Raw genomic sequence first — 12,563 nt, forward strand, 5'->3', positions numbered from 1 at the left:
ACTGGATGACGAAAGTATGGTGACAGAAAGAATGGGGAAAATATTTGCGAGCACAAGCCCTAAAATGAGGTCACTGGTCCAGAGCCTGGGGAAAAGGCACCTTTGGGAAACGCAAACAGCTGCTGTAGGAAATGGGATGCTTAGGAGGCAGCACAGGAGCACCCTGAGGGGCAGAGAGAGCTCAGCTCAAGTGAGGCAGTAGGAACTGCTAGCAACCAAGATAGCACATGTTCCTGACTGTCCAGAAACACTAGGAATGAGCAGCCTAGGGGCAGTGAAAAGCAGCTAGGCAAGAGAATTCAGAGATAGCAACTAGCAAAGCCGGCAGAGCACAAAGGGAGGCAAAGGGTTCTAATACCTGGGGAAGGAACACTGGAACTGTGGACCACGACCAACCAGAGCTAAGCTAGTAGAGGAGGTAGGTGAAACACAGAGCAAGAAAAATGAAGAGATAGGGTGTGGGGGACAGTGGGACTGGAAAGCACAATGACAGCAGAGCTCAAGCCAGAATACATCCATTTTTCTTCCCCCTTTTTGACTCGCTCTATCACCCAGGCTGAAGTGCAGTGGCGTGATCTCAGTTCACTGTAACCTCCACCTCCCGGGTTCAAGTGATTCTCCTGCATCAGCAATACCGAGTACCTAGGATTACAGGTGTCTGCCACCACGTCTCGCTAATTTTTGTATTTTCAGTAGAGACGGGGTTTCACCATGTTGGCCAGGCTGGTCTCAAACTCCTGACCTCAGGTGATTCCCCTGCCTCGGCCTCCCAAAGTGCTGGGATTACAGGTATAACCACCGCACCCAGCCTTTTTCTTCCAATTTCTATACAATATACATTAGGAGAAAGGCTCCCACTTGTTTCATGGGCCTCAATTGCAGAACCATCTCCACCCGGTTCTGGATTTTTCTCCTGACCACTAAGCAATCTGTGAAGAGAGTAGAGCTCCCTCTAGGTTCCTCCAGCAGCCAGCTCTTCCAGAGTTACTGGGCTGCTAGGCCGGGAGCGATGATTCACACCTGTAATCCCAGCACTTTGGGAGTCCAAGGCAGGTGGATCACCTTAAGTCCAGGAATTTTGAGTCCAGCCTGGCCAAATGGCAAAACCTATCTCTATTAAAAATACAAAAATTAGCTGGGCATGGTGGTGGATGCCTGTAATCCCAGCTACTCGGGAGGCTGAGGCAGGAGAATAGCTTGAACTCAGGAGGCAGAGGTTGCAGTGAGCTGAGATCGCGCCATTGCACTCCAGCCTGGGCAACAGAGCGAGACTCCATCTCAAAAAACAAATACAAAAAAATTAGCCGGGTGTGGTGGCCCGTGCCTGTAATCCCAGCTACTTGGGAGGCTGAGGCAGAATCGTTTGAACCCCAGAAGCAGAGGTTGCAGTGAGTGGAGACAGCACCACTGCACTCTAGCCTGGGCAACGGAGCAGGACTCCATCTCAAAAAAAAAAAGTAGAGTTACTGGGCCACTAGAGCAGAGATTCTACTCGCTAGAGCAGAGATTCTACTCACTATCTTCTTTGTGAGTATCCCCTATTGGCCAGCAGCCTGAAATAAGGGGTGACTGCCATGCCAAACTGAAGCCCTAACAATATCCTATGAGGAGATAAAAGGAGATCTAAACTTAGAATCGGAAAACAGGCAGCAATTCCCAGCTTTTCTTATTATCAGCTCTGTGTACTGGAAAGCAAGCCACTTCACCTTTTCGGGTTTGCTTCCTCATCTGTATAATGGGGATATTTGCCTCAGGGTTGTTGGGAGGATGAAGTAAATATATATATGAAAATGTTGGCCGGGCACAGTGGCTCACGCCTGTAATCCCAGTACTTTGGGAGGCCAAGGCAGGCAGATCACCTGAGGTCAGGAGTTCAAGACCAGCCTGGTCAACATGGTGAAGACCCATCTCTACAAAAATACAAAAATTAGCCAGGCATGATGATGGGTGCCTGTAATCCCAGCTACTTGGGAGGCTGAGGCGAGAGAATCACCTGAACCCGAGAGGCAGAGGTTGCAGTAAGCTGAGATCACACCACTGCACTCCAGCCTATGCGACAGAGCAAGACTTCATCTCAAAAAAAAGAAAGTGGCCGGGCGCGGTGGCTCAAGCCTGTAATCCCAGCACTTTGGGAGGCCGAGACGGGCGGATCACGAGGTCAGGAGATCGAGACCATCCTGGCTAACATGGTGAAACCCCGTCTCTACTAAAAAAAATACAAAAAACTAGCTGGGCGAGGTGGCGGGCGCCTGTAGTCCCAGCTACTCAAGAGGCTGAGGCAGGAGAATGGCGTGAACCCGGGAGGTGGAGCTTGCAGTGAGCTGAGATCAAGCCACTGTACTCCAGCTTGGGCGACAGAGCGAGACTCCGTCTAAAAAAAAAAAAAAAAAGAAAGTGGCTGGGTGCAGTAGTTCACACCAGTGATATCAACATTTTGGGAGGCCAAGGTGGGCAGATCACCTGAAGTTAGGAGTTCAAGACCAGCCTGCCCAACATGGCGAAACCCCATCTCTACTAAAAATACAAAAAATTAACTGGGCAAGGTGGCGGGAGCCTGTAATCTCAGTTACTCGGGAGGCTGAGGCATAAGAATCACTTGAATGCAGGAGGCAGAGGTTGTGGTGAGCTGGGATCGCACCACTGCACTCCAGCCTGGACGAGCAAAACTCCGTCTCAAAAAAAAAAAAAAGTATTTTATAGGCCGGGCACGTCTGTAATCCCAGCACTTTACGAGGCCAAGGCGGGTGAATCACTTGAGCTCAGGAGTTCGAGACTAGCCTGGGAAACACGGCAAAAACCTCTCTCTGCAAAAAATACAAAAATTAGCTGGGCACAGTGGCACATGCCATTAGTCTTAGCTACTCAAGAGGCTGAGGAGGGAGGATGACTTGAACCCAGGAGGTGGAGGCTGCAGTGAGCTGAGATCATGCCACTGCACTCCAGTCTGGGTGACAGAGCCAGATCCTGTCTCAAATGTAAAAAAAAAAAAAAAAGTGTTTTATAAACAGTATACGTATGCAAAGTATACTTATCACAGTAAAGCAAACATTTTTCATTTCTGCCTACTATTGATGGTACTATAAAACCATAAGCACATGTTAGTACCTCCAATGTGCCTCCACTGGCTGAAATTTTCTGTGTTTGTATCACTTTCAACCTATATTATAACATCTTCCTTCCTTTTTTTGTTTTTGAGGCAGGGTCTTACTCTGTCGCCCAGGCTGGAGGATAGTGGCACAATTACATCTCACTTCAGCCTCTGTCTCTGGAGTTCAGGCAATCCTCCCACCTCAGCCTCCTAACTGGGACACTGGTAGCTCAGATGTGGCCCATAGGTGTGTGTCACCTTGCCCAGCTAATTTTTATTTAACTTCTAGGTGTGTGTCACCTTGCCCAGCTAATTTTTATTTAATTTTTATGTAGAGATGAGGTCTCACTATGTTGCCCAGGCTAGTCTTAAACTCCTGGCGTCAAGCAACCCTCCCACCTCAGCCTCTCAAAGTGCTGGGACACTGCACCTGGCCAACCAACAACTTCCTTTTTTTTTTTTTTTTAAAAGACAAAGTCAAGTCTCACTCTGTTGCCCAGGTCGGAGTACAGTGGTGAGATCTCGGCTCACTGCAACCTTTGCCTCCCGGGTTCAAGCAATTCCCGTGCTTCAGCCTTCCAAGTAGCTGAGAGTACAAGGCATGCACCACCACATCCAGCTAATTTTTGTATTTTTAGTAGAGACGGGGTTTTGCCATGTTAGCCAGGCTGGTCTCAAACTCCTGACCTCAGGTGATCTGCCTGCCTCAGCCTCACAAAGTGCTGGGATTATAGGCGTGAGCCACCGCCCCCAGCCTCAACAACTTCCTCCTAACATCTCAACGCCACAAAATGTCATCAATTTTTAACAGCTACTGCCAAATTTAAAGTGCCTCCGTGTTTTTGTTTTTGTTTTTATCTGAGATGGAGTTTCACTCTTGTTGCCTGGGCTGGAGTGCAATGGTGCGATCTCAGCTCACCACAACCTCCGCCTCCCAGGTTCAAGCGGTTCTCCTACCTCAGCCTCCCAAGTAGCTGAGATTACAGGCATGTGCCAGTACACCCGGCTAATTTTGTACTTTTAGTAGAGATAGGGTTTCTCCATGTTGATCAGGCTGGTCTTGAACTCCCAACATCAAGTGATCCGACCGCCTCAGCCTCCCAAAGTGCTGGGATTACAGGCGTGAGCCACAGTGCCTGGCCCTCAGTTTTCCTTTTTATCTGATATGAACTTTTATCTTTAACCTAACTACAGTTACTTTACATGCTTTTATTTTCTGCAGTCTGCTATTTTATCACTTGTATGAAAGAATAATTGCATTTGGCTGGGCGTGGTGGCTCACGCCTGTAATCCTAGCACTTTGGGAGGCCGAGGGGGGAAGGGGAGGGGGGGATCACCTGAGGTCAGGAGTTCAAGACCAGCCTGGCCAACATGGCAAAACCCTGTCTCCACTAAAAATACAAAAATTAGCCAGGCGTGGTGGCACATGCTTGTAATCCCAGCTACTTGGGAAGCCGAGACAGGAGAATCACTTGAACCCAGGAGGCAGAGGCTGCAGTGAGCTGAGATCATGCCATTGCATTCCAGCTAGGCTACAGAGTGAGACTCTGTCTCTAAAAAAAAAAAAAGAATTGATGTAGGCTTTGATAAGTTTCCTAACACCCAGCCGTCAGTAGGGATTTCTATGCAGTCTAATCACCCATAAAAACTAATTTGATTGGAGGCCAATGCAGAGGGATCACTTGAGCCCAAGAGTTCGAGACCAGCCTGGGCAACATAGTGGGACCCCCACCTTTACAAAAAATATAAAAATTAGCCAGGCAAGGTCATGCATGCCTATACTCCCAGCTACTCAAGAAGCTGAGGTGAAAGGATTGCTTGAGGCTGAGAGGTCAAGGCTACAGTGAGCTATGATCATGCCACTGTACTTACTCTAGCGTGGGTGACAAAGAGAGACTGTCTCAAAAAAAAAATTAAAAATTAAAAAAATCGTAAAAAAACTAATTCAAAGTAATTTAGATAGTATATTCAAGTTATTTTACCACTAAGATCCAGGAGGGTGGCTGTGCGCAGTGGCTCACGCCTATAATACCAGCACTTTGGGAGGCAGAAGCAGGCAGATCACAAGGTCAGGAGTTCGAGACCAGCCTGACCAACATGGTGAAACTGTCTCTACTAAAAATACAAAAACTAGTCAGGCATGGTGGCACGCGCCTGTAATCCCAGCTGCTCAGGAGGCTGAGGCAGGAGAATCACTTGAACCCGGAAAGCAGAGGTTGCAGTAAGCTGAGATCGTACCACCGCACTCTAGCCTGGGTGACAGAGCAAGACTCTGTCTCAAAAACAAAACAACAACAAAAAAGATCCAGGAGGGTAAATAAATTGGCACAATTCTGTAATTTCTAGGTAAATAACTCAGAACATACAGCTCTAGACACTTCAGAATTAGTACAGTATTAGACTGAGCAGAAAATGGATACAGATAATTTTACAGTCACTGAATTCTAACCCCTGAATAAAGTTTGCTCAAATAATTGTATTTCCTGAATATGGTGACACTGAGCTCAGATAGGTCTCCAAAAGGCCAACCAGGCAGCAAAAGTCACAATATCCTAGTGTTAAATTCATTACCCATTCCCAGGCCAGGCGCAGTGGCTCATGCCTGTAATCCCAGCACTTTGGGATGCCAAGATGAGCGGATCACTTGAGGTCAGGAGTTCAAGACCAGCCTGGCCAACATGGAGAAATTCCGTCTCTACAAAAAACACAAAAATTAGCCAGGTATGGTGACGTACCTATAGTCCCAGCTACTTGGGAGGATGTGGCAGGACAATAGCTTCAACCCAGGAGGTGGAGGTTGCAGTGAGCCTAGATTGCGCCACTGCACTCCAGCCTGGGCGACAGAGCAAGACTCCATCTCCAATCAATCAAACAATCAGGTCATTCCCCATTCCCAGCAGGTGGTGGTTCACCAGTAGTTAGTTGTCTAGATACCCTGTGGCCCAAACTAGTCACTTCTTTACATATGAGGACAAAGTACTCAGAGCAATAAATGGCCTGCAGAAGATCAAACAATACCAATGAAGAACTGTCACATTTTCTCCCAAAGGAAATGTTTGCAAAACCCAAAAAAGGCAAGTAATAGCCCTCCAGCCTCAAAATTATGAACAAATGAATAAGCAACACATTCTCACAACAAAGTGTTGCCTTTAGCAACCTGGAAATACAAAAGCGGAGATACTGCTTCAGCCAGGATCAGATGCAGCCACGAAGTCAGAACTCTCATCACATCACTAGCTCCACAGAGAATTATTTCCTGTTATTTCATAAGCAAAGGTTATTCATTTGTTCACTCAACAAACATTTGCCAAGTAGTTAGCCTGTGCCAGAAATGGTCAGGTGCTGGGATATAAACAAGACAAGCTCCTGCCTTCAAGTAGGTAATAAACTAGGTATGGGAAACACACAAAAAAATACCAAAACTTGGTAAAAAGGAATCTGAGGGAAAAAAATAAAAATAAATATAATTTTTTAAAAAAATACCAAAACTTAGGACAGAATGATTATAAAAGCTTGCACAGACTGCAATGTCATACAGAAGAGAGGCATTCTGCTGAACCTGGAGGGAATCAAGGAAGGCTTTTATTAAGAGAAGGTGGTGCCTGAACTCCTGGCTCAAGCCTTAGAGTCAGCCAAGCTGTAGAATAAAGAGCAAAATATCACAGAAGGAATAGCCTGAGAATGCTGGGACCTTTAAGGAGTTCACTATAACTGAGCCTCACGTGCCAGAGTAATTGTGGCAGGGGAGAAAGGAAGATAAAGAAGTGACCAGGCGATAAAGGTCCTTATGAGATGCTGAAGCAGACACAGGCCAGGGTCTAGATGTTCAAGACCAGAGGTATATTATTTACTCTTATCTGGATTTAAAGACCACCAGAATGGAGGAGGCATTTGACTACAGCAAGACTGGAATAAATTAGAGACCAGTTATTTCAAATCACTTCTGGCCTCTACTTATTTTTCTCTTAAATATTAGTGGGACTTTTCTTTCCCCTCTCTTATTAGGAAAAAATAAAACTGAAAATTCTATAACTAAGTCTGTGAGCCGTCTGTTCATCAAAAACATGCCTGAACAGAGTGCTAGATTCTACTAAAGTAGCCCCAATTAAAGAAGATGACAAATCTCTCCTGCATCTGGAGAATTCCTGGCAAAAACACCAAAGCCAGGTCTCTGGTGCCAGCAGAAGAAAGCTAGAAAAATGTCCTGATCGGGGCGATACAGAACACAATGCTGCCTGGTATACCGTAGTGTTCTATCAATGGGAATGCCCACTGTTCCCAAAGAACATGCCAAACGGTTACCTCCTGGTTTCTCCATATGAACTGTCAGGAAAAAAACCTTCTACTGCCAGGAATGACCCTGGGCTTTATAGTGTGGACTCCTGCCTACTAGCACTAAATAAAGACAATCTCAAAATTCCCTCACCTGTCCAGAGTGCCAACAGGTACAGGCAGCTGCCTTCCTCACCAGACAAGGAAACTGGGCACTTGAACCCTGCACAGCACCACAGCACCCAGCCACATTCCTACTATTAATACTACTGAGATTAGAGGTCCTATATAATAATACACATTAACTACTACTGACAGCCAGCACTGACCACCCCCAAAGCTTGAGGCCCTCATCTCCAGGCCTCAATGCAATCTGCAAAGAAGGCTGTATTAGCCCTATGTTACAGATGGAAAAACAAAACAAAACCAAAGCTCAGAGAGATTAACAGCTTATCCAGGGTCAAAAATTGAGCAATAAAAAGTGTGAAGACTCCAAAAACCAAGCTCTTCCCATTGTACCAGACATTTCTTCTCTCAGACTTTTTCTAAAGAAATAGAAATAGCCGGGCGCGGTGGCTCAAGCCTGTAATCCCAGCACTTTGGGAGGCCGAGACGGGCGGATCACGAGGTCAGGGGATCGAGACCATCCTGGCTAACATGGTGAAACCCCGTCTCTACTAAAAATACAAAAACTAGCCGGGCGAGGTGGCGGGTGCCTGTAGTCCCAGCTACTCCGGAGGCTGAGGCAGGAGAATGGCATAAAAACCCGGGAGGCAGAGCTTGCAGTGAGCTGAGATCCGGCCACTGCACTCCAGTCCGGGCGACAGAGCGAGACTCCGCCTCAAAAAAAAAAAAAAAAAAAAAAAAGAAATAGAAATACTCTAAACCTTATTTCCAAGAATTTCTGAAGTTGATCCATTTAACTAAGAGGTGGCCAAAAACATTTATTTAAGCAATCACCTTGCCTTCAAGGCAACAAATAAACAAGTTTTTATTTTCTTTGATCAAGTGAATAGTCCAGATGGAAAATGAGAGATATTTTGAAGAATTCACTTATTATCTAAATACCTTGATTTTATATTTCTTCATTTATTTTTGCCCAAGATACATACACAGAGAGATAGAGAAGACAGCAAAAGGCAGAATTTCATTTTACTAGATCAGAATGAAGAGTAACAAAGCAAAAAGCATTCAGATTTACATTATATTTTATGCAGTAAAAATTAAGAGACAAGTGACTTTCAAACAGACTGAGCCTTACCTCAATCTTACTCCTCCTGTTCCAAGGGACAGCACTCCAGGTGATCAGCAGACACTCCCAGCCTACATACAGTGAACCAGACACAGGGGATAAGCAACGCCTTCATGCTCCCAAAACCACAGTGGGAAGGAGTGTGATGGCCTCCTAGGGAATCCGAACACATATAGTATTTGTAAATCACTGCTCGTTGAGACATACACCAAAACAAAATGTTTTACCTGTGGTTTGACTACAGGAGTACTTAAAATTAACAGGTGTATAAAATAATGCAAAAATAATCCCACATCAACATGAACTCACAGTGATAGCTAAACTTTTTCCATGGAGATGTTAAGACAATTAACTGTCACCAGTCAAAATTAATACATTAGAAAAACTTTATTCAATGGCTTTACTGATTACAAGCTTGATATACCTGAATCACTTCTTTCTTCAAAGATCTATAACCACATCTAAACCAGGAACTACCACTAACAAAATGTTAAAAATATCATCAGCATTTTGGCAGTGTCCAAAGCAGTGCCTGGCATAATGCAGTAAATGTTGGTTTATGAAACAATGAATGGAGAGAGAGAAAGAATACCACTTTTTTTTTTTTTTTTTTTCAGTCGGAGTCTTGCTGTGTCGCCCAGGCTAGAGTGTAGTGGCACAATTTGGGCTCACTGTTACCTCTGCCTCCCAGGTTCAAGTGATTCTTGTGCCTCAGCCTCCAGAGTAGCTGGGATTACAGGCACATGCCACCACACCCAGCTAATGTCTGTATTTTTAGTAGAGACAGGATTCTGCCACGCAGGCTTGAACTCCTGACCTCATGTGATTCACCTGTCTCGGCCTCCCAAAGTGGTGGGATTACAGGCGTTAGCCACCACACCCAGCCAAGAGAGAAAGAATACCATTGAAGAAAAATAATTATTTAAAGCTTAAGAAAAAAGATAATGTTTACAATAATGAGAACTATCAGTACAACTACAAACAGAATTACCTAACATTGCACTTGAAAGTTTATACTAGACTCCAGTTAGGCTATACTTCCTACCTCTCTAAACTCAGAAGGTACAATGATTCTGATACTGTTTTTGTACATGTTGGGTTCCATTTATACCTCACCTACAGCCAACACACCAACTTTTGCCTGAATAATACATACAGAGCTCTGACCCACAGCTGCAGGCCTCAGAGTTGGAGTTTGCATACTGTCTTTCAATGATACAGATTGTCACAGGGAGACAGTGTACAGGCCAAATTCACTGAAGATGGATAATACTTCTAGTGAAGACAATGTCCTGTGAGAGTAAACAAGGATGCTGAAATGAGAGTCACTAAGATTTAACAGATTCAACGAACTCACTTCATGGCAGTAAGAGAAGATGAAATTTCATGGATTTAAGGATGGAAAGACCATTTAACAACATAAATGTTAAGGTTTTCCTATCCTTCTTTAGTGTTGCACACATTAAACAATGGCACAGAAATTAGTGAAAAGAAGCTTTTAAATTAATTTAGATTTATAAGAATTGGACTAAAAACGCCTGGAACTTACATGTATGATGAAGTCTAAGTTTGTGTATCATTTCAAACAATAGCCACAGTGCTGAAAAGAAAGTATGAGTCACAATTCAAAAACAACGGAGGAAAGAAAAAAATGAACAAAGAAAAGCTTTGGATCCAAATACCACAAAGAAATTCCTTACTTAAAATGTTGTCAAATGACAGCCACCACTCTGACTTGGAGTAAGAAAGGTCCACACTGTCCTCTACATGGGAACAAACTCATCCAGCCCCACATAACCCTTCCAGTTGCATACACCTCAATGTTCAGCCACCAATACAGTCAGCCACAATCCCTAGCAAGCAACAGGAATCCTAACAGATAATGAGTCACCCACTCCCACGCAGTAAGAGGTCATTCTCCATCAGGAAGCCCACTCTGCAAAGTTTCCTTGTTCATCTCCCAGGCTGCCACCACCATGACCCAAATAAAGCTGATTCTCCAATCTCAGTAGCCTATCAACCCTCGTCTACACTCCCCAAACCACAACTCCCACCGGCCTCACCCTAACGACAAAACAGCTAGCACCACTCACCGTGTGTCACTACTCACTCCTCTGATAAGTTCCTTGCCTGTGAACCACTCCTCGTCAGGGTGCATCAGGGCCCCGGAGGATCCAGTTCTCTGCTTAACTCTCCTGTGCCCAGTTGAGCTCCTGCCTTTCCAGGAACTAATCACCAGTTACCTCAGACAAGCTAAACTCTCAATGCCTTTTCTGCCCCAGCCCGACCACAGTCTGCCCAATTCCCAGACCTCAGGAGAGGGTGTCCGGGAGACGCATCTAGATGCGCCTTAGGGATTAGACACACAGAGGCCCCTAAAATTCCAAATACTTCCCCTACCCCACACTGCGCTCTGGTCATCCTCCGGGACGCCAGCATACAGCCCCAAAAGCGCAGGGCGACCACAGTTAGGTCTCCGTGTCCCTATGACTCCCTCCCCCGGCTACGAAATCCTCAAATATCAAGCCTCTGAGGACCCGCGTCGAGGCCCAAGACCCCCGCCAAGCCTCCGGTCACTGGAGTTTCCCGGGTGGGACCCTGTGTCCCGAAGGCCCGGGGCGCTGGGTCCATCTAGCTGCCCCGAGCCACTGCATGCCAAGGGCCCAGGCCGCGTCTCCAGTCGGTCCCCATTGTTGCGGGACCCGGCGGCCCCGACCGGGAGCGAGGAACCGGCACCGGCTCTCACCTCCTGCGCCGCGGCTCTGGGCCGCGCCGGACCGCGCAAGGCCGAGGGACCTCACGTTCCGCTGCGCCCGCCTAGGCAGTCTGCGGCGGCGGAGGCGGAGGCGGCGGCTGAGGCGGGAAGCAGCCGGCCAGGCCCGGGCGCAGCGGGCTGGCTCTGGCCGAGCGTCGGTCTCCACCGGCGGCGGCGCTCGCCAGCCTCCGCTCGCGGTCCGCGCCAGAAAGCGTCCCCCTCCCGGCCCGCGCGCCCGACCGCACGGACGGGAACACGCGCCGCGGAGAGGAAAGTTCCGCTGAGAGCCGACTGAAGGCAGTTCCCCGGCGCCGGTTGTACGGCGATTCCTTCCTGGATGGGACCGTTTCTGGAGTGAATGCCGTACGGAAATCCCAAGCCAGAAGCTGCCTGAGAATGGTTCTAGGGGTGGGTCCAACGGAATGGTTTTGCACTCGCCAGCCATTTAGCGCCTCAATTGAGCCTCAGTTTCTCCTCATTTCTCATTGGGAATAATCTAGGCGGCTTGTTAGAATTGAATGAAGCGATGCGAATACCTCGCTCAGAGATAGGGAGCTCTACACTGGGGTTACGATTGTTGCTGATCCTGCCAATGCTGCTGCTACTATTGCCTCCAACGTAGGTTGTGCTCAGCCCTCTAGGGCCCTTGAAATTATGCGCACCCTGTAACTCTTCCTTTTTCACCCTTGGTCCCCACCTAGCAGCCTGTTTCCTGTTAAGCTGTCTTCAGAATTCCCTGGAAGAGAAGCAGAAGCAAAAGGGGGCTTTCTTGATTGTTGACACTCAAGTGGAGGTTAAGGATGCAGGTTCTCCTTCCTCAAGTTGGGAATTACTGCCACGTGGGCTCCAGTTACTGATGGGACTATAACAGCTCTCTCCACTACAGCCTCAGGTTCTCTTCTCCTCTTCCCAAGAAGTGAATGTTAGGCCAGGCGCGGTGGCTCAAGCCTGTAATCCCAGCACTTTGGGAGGCCGAGACGGGCGGATCACGAGGTCAGCAGATCGAGACCATCCTGGCTAACACCGTGAAACCCAGTCTCTACTAAAAAATACAAAAAACTAGCCGGGCGAGGTGGCGGGCGCCTGTTAGTCCCAGCTACTCCGGAGGCTGAGGCAGGAGAATGGCGTAAACCTGGGAGGCGGAGCTTGCAGTGAGCTGAGATCCGGCCACTGCACTCCAGCCCGGGCGACAGAGC

General features: G+C 47.2%; 1 protein-coding gene across 5 annotated transcripts in view; it reads right to left on the minus strand.

Annotated features, from left to right (window-relative positions):
• Nucleotides 1-11,564, minus strand: part of RAD54L2 (RAD54 like 2) — a 131,330-nt gene extending 119,766 nt beyond the window's left edge. For 2 of the 5 annotated variants that reach the window (XM_023195607.2, XM_023195611.2), the window contains exons 1-2: nucleotides 11,359-11,564; nucleotides 8,622-8,765 (exon numbers count right to left, since the gene is read on the minus strand). The gene's annotated coding sequence lies outside the window, so the exon portion shown is untranslated. Of the gene's footprint in view, nucleotides 1-8,621; nucleotides 9,145-10,161; nucleotides 10,213-11,358 lie in introns of those variants that run through there. The other 3 variants (XM_023195608.2, XM_023195612.2, XM_023195610.2) reach the window with 3 other exon arrangements.
• Nucleotides 11,565-12,563: the final 999 nt, after the last annotated feature.

Source organism: Piliocolobus tephrosceles, chromosome 2, assembly GCF_002776525.5.
Source record: "Piliocolobus tephrosceles isolate RC106 chromosome 2, ASM277652v3, whole genome shotgun sequence".
Classification (NCBI taxonomy): domain Eukaryota; kingdom Metazoa; phylum Chordata; class Mammalia; order Primates; family Cercopithecidae; genus Piliocolobus; species Piliocolobus tephrosceles.